The following is a 4,986-nucleotide window of genomic DNA, read 5'->3' on the forward strand; positions in this document are numbered from 1 at the left end:
GCACCGAAAAATGCACATGGCACTAAAGGGGGCTTTGTAGCCCATCCATGACATGGCTGTGTTTATCCATGACGTGTGGCGCTATAGGAAGTGAATACAGAAATACTAGACCACACGAGAAACAGCAATCCTATCGGCGACAGACCAGGGTATCTTCAAAACTTTCACTGTAACATTTTTATAATAGGCAGATATGAAGATTTTGAATGTTACGGTCTTCCATAAGCTATCAAACAGCATACATATAACCCGCATTGCATTTTGTTCAAATTATGCGTCTTTCTATGAATGGTGCATGTTTTATTTCTTAGGTAACATCATCATCTACTGGAGATTATATATTTTAAGAATAGATGTTCTGGGTCACTGGAAGGTCAGTGAATACTGTTATATAGAATTTACTGAAATTTAATTAGCTCAAATGTATAAGCAGTTTATTTAAAGGAATAAGTTTAACACATTTAGCGGGGTTTCTTACCATACAATTAAGATTATTTGTGAAACTTTAAATCCTGACCCCCTCTAATTGCCTTTCTGTGTGTAAGGTATATTGCGACTTAACTAACTGGATCAGCAAATTAGTCACATACCGAACATTATTAATTAGTTCAATGTTAAAAGTTTTACACCTCCGTTTGACACAGCTCCGTTGTACGCTCCCCCGCTCCAGCCAATTTTCCATCAGGCTCCAATGAAATCGCTCACCGTTCGCTTCAACAAAGAAAACAATCTGCATTGTATCTTAATCTTAAATTAAACTGTAGCCTGACATGAAAATAACTGAGCAGCTAAATCTTATTAATATTTAATAAATATTAAAGCAGAAATTATTTATTTCAATATGTAAGCAGGTCCGGTGCCGCGCAGGTGTATGCGAAAGCATGGCTGCCAATTTAGATCCGATGGCCGTCATGAGAATTTCAAGTCTGCACAAGCATTTACATGTATGTAAGAGTTGTGTTACCTTGTAAATAAACTGTAGGGATTGCAAACTACCCCGGCGATTTTGATGTAGCTAATTTTAGGTTTTTATTGGAAAAATATAGATTTGCCATAACATTTCTTGAGTATGATGCCAGATGTGTGAGAGTTGGGAATTCTGCAACCTCGGAGCGAAATAGAGCCAGAGATAAGGGGATGCTCCCATCCATCCATCCATCCATCCATCCATCCATCCATATTCCAAACAGCTTATCTTACTGGGTCGCGGGAGGTCCGGAGCCTATGCGCACGAGGCAGGATGGGGGGCCAGTTAGCCATCAGCATGTTTTTGTACTGTGGGGGGAAACCGGAGTACCGCACGACGACACGGGGAGAACATGCAAACTCCACACACATGTGACCCAGGCGTAGACTCGAACCCGGGTCCCAGAGGTGTGAGGCAACAGTGCAAATATGCTGCTTCGTGCTCGCTCCCGCTCCGGCCAAAATCCTTCCGCGCTCGCCTCGGCTCTTCTCCGCTCACATGCTCTGAGTGGAACCAAAGTTGAATTTGCGGTTTTCAAATGGGAAGCAATAGCAAACAGTTATTTTTGTTTGAGACACTGAAACAAAACTGAAGTAAAGTATTGACATCACATGCCCCCCCTCCCCACACATAACAAAACAATCAATCAATCAATCTATCTATCTATCTATCTATCTATCTATCTATCTATCTATCTATCTATCTATCTCTCTCATTACTGTTATACATTTTCAGTTTCTTTACTAGTTAGATTACTAATTAATTAAAGTAATGAATTGCATTGGTTAAATGAATTGCAGTTTTTTCTTAACCTTCAGGCCTATGGTGACACACACAAACACACACAGTAGAATGCTGCTTCCTCTATTACTGGATCACAAATTACAACCTACTGGACTTTCTGCAGTTGAAATGGCAGCAACTATCAGTTAAAATACTTTCACTGTCATATTCATAAATTGTTCAAACACAAGGCTACATAGACTGGCAACTGTGAATCATCCATCCATCCATTTTCCAAACCGCTTATCCTACTGGGTCACAGGGGGTCTGGAGCCTATCCCGGAAGCAATGGGCACAAGGCAGGGAACAACCCAGGATGGGGGGCCAGCCCATCGCAGGGCACACTCACACACCATTCACTCACACATGCACTCCTATGGGCAATTTAGCAACTCCAATTAGCCTCTGCATGTCTTTGGACTGTGGGGGGAAACCGGAGTACCCGGAGGAAACCCCACGACGACATGGAGAGAACATGCAAACTCCGCACACATGTGACCCAGGGGGAGACTCGAACCCGGGTCCCAGAGGTGTGAGGCGACAGTGCTAACCACTGCACCACCATGCCACCCAACTGTGAAGCAACTGACTCCAAATGTCAATATATGGCATTAACAGGCAATTTTGTCTTCTAGAATCCAAGTCCTATACAGAGAATTACTATGATTATTTTGCATATTTATGAGTAAATTGATGCAAATAACACAACTGTGGTGTCCTAAGCAGTAGAAAAATGTGACAGATGAATCATGCATTACCTTATCCTTAAAAAACATAGAGGCATACATATAGTATGCCAAAAGAAGCCTACAGACTGAAGTATTTCCCACGGTGAATTGTTCCAGTGGCCCTATTAGGGTGTGAGATGCATTTTATTTTTCATTTAGACTACTGAAACCTTCAGAGGTCAAGGTAAATGTGACATTTACCCTATCCATTCATCCATCCATCCATTTTCCAAACCGCTTATCCTACTGGGTCGCGGGGGTCCGGAGCCTATCCCGGAAGCAATGGGCACGAAGCAGGGAACAACCCAGGATGGGGGGAAGCCCATCGCAGGGCACACTCACACACCATTCACGCATACATTCACACCTACAGTACGGGCAATTTAGCAAGTCCAATTAGCCTCAGCATGTTTTTGGACTGTGGGGGGAAACCGGAGCACCCGGAGGAAACCCCACGACGACATGGGGAGAACATGTAAACTCCACACACATGTGACCCAGGCGGAGACTTGAACCCAGAGGTGTGAGGCAACAGTGCTAACCACTGCACCACCATGCCGCCCCCATTTACCCTATATTGACACAATTTTGTTCTAATGGGAATAAAACCTTCTATATTTCCAATTACCACTCTAAATGGGTTTACATATAAATACAATATGCCACAGTCACCAGATCTAAACTTGGCTGAACCTTTATGGGCGATTATGGAGCAAACCCTGAGACCACCACTATCCAAAATAACAGTGAAGGAATTTGTCATAGAACAATAGGTTGTTCCTCTTGCATGTTGTATTGTGTTAAAAAGGAAACTTGAATGACAGGACGGTGTACAGTTAATCTCACAGAGACCAGAGTGCATTTACACCGCTGTATAGGAAGGATCGAGTAAGTTCTCTCCCCTCAATCTATAAAGCTCACAATCTTCCATTTACCCTTAATCCAAATATTATACATACAAAGCAATGAACAACTGTTTAAATTAAAAAAAATATCAAATAAAAAAACATCATTAACAAAAGCGGGATTTGAAGTTCTCAACATCTTAAATTAATTCCAAATGCCATTTATTAAGAATAATGTTAAAAATGACAAAACAATACAATGAGAGGATGAGATTTTAAAGTATGATTCTTATCAGTCAAAAATGTATGCTATGTAATTAAACCAATTGTCATGCCCGGCTGGTCTGATCCTCGTGTGTGCAACGCCCCCTGATTATCCGCATGTGCTTCCCTGATCATGCCCAGCTGTTTCTTGTTGTTTTCGGCTTCTCTTGTATTTAGTCTGCGTCTGAGTCCGTCTTCCCCAGACTTGTCATTAATGTTAGTTAATGTTAGTGGATGTCAGTTTGTCGCCTTCCCCGCTTCCTCCTTGCCCTGTCTCTCCCGTTCCAATCCTGTGAATAAACCCGCGTTTCCCCGAAGATCCCGCCAGCCTGCTTGCCCGTCCAAAGCCGAACCTGACACCAATTATCATTTGTTGTGATTAATATTAGTGTAGGCTTGCTTATTGGTTGGCCCACTATTTGCTCTTATCACTCACGTTAATGTTTATACAACTGATTTTAAAAGAGAAGTGATGGATCAATGATAATCTTCTTGGTTCCATATTAAGGCATAACCTGTCCCTTTATTGCTTAATCAGGCTCTTACTGAGTTTATACGGCCTACCTTATTCGACATCATTTAAACCTGAAAATACTGTAAGATAAGCAATGGCTGCATTGCAGTTCCACAGACGGACATTGTGACCAGAAATGTGTCATTCATAAACAAATCATCTCCAGCTAGAGTTCAGTATCCTGGTCACCTGGTGAAAGACCTGTCTCAGAGCCTCACTAACCCTCTCCACGGTGGTCCCATTGTTGGAAATGGGGGTCTATATTCCCCTGGAGTCCACTATTAGCTGCTTGGTCTTGGTGACACTTGGTGACTTGGGTAGGGCAGTTCCTCTCTGTAAGTGGTCCCGTCACTGTTGGAATTGAGACCCACCTCCCCCGTGTCATTTTCAAACGTTATGATGATCCAGGGGGCGGCATGGTGGCAATTAAATAATTATGTATAATAATTATGTATGCCAGACAGAGTTTGTAAAATAACAAGTATCTATGTAATATAGCCTACATCGATATTCAATGACGTAGACGAGAGTTTGATTTGGGGGGATGGGGGGCACAACTCAGTTATTGGCAGAGGGGGACATTTCCAAGTAAAAATCCAGACAATGGTTTTGTTTCAACCAACCAGCTGAGTGTAAAGAGTCACATCAATCACATTCAACCGACTCAACTGGTTGGATTTTACTTTCTGAACCTGACATGTCCAGGTCTTTATTATGGAAAAGTGTTGAATGAATCCAAATTAAACACTGGGGGATGCAGGTATCCTGCGCTTGTGTATGTATATGTATACAGGCACGGGGAGTAACGGAACACGTGGAATTATATTGCGCATTGAGAATACAAAAAACTAAATGTATTTGTTACAATTACAGGAAATCATCTAA

This window comes from Brienomyrus brachyistius, chromosome 20 (assembly GCF_023856365.1).
Source record: "Brienomyrus brachyistius isolate T26 chromosome 20, BBRACH_0.4, whole genome shotgun sequence".
Taxonomy (NCBI): Eukaryota; Metazoa; Chordata; class Actinopteri; order Osteoglossiformes; family Mormyridae; genus Brienomyrus; species Brienomyrus brachyistius.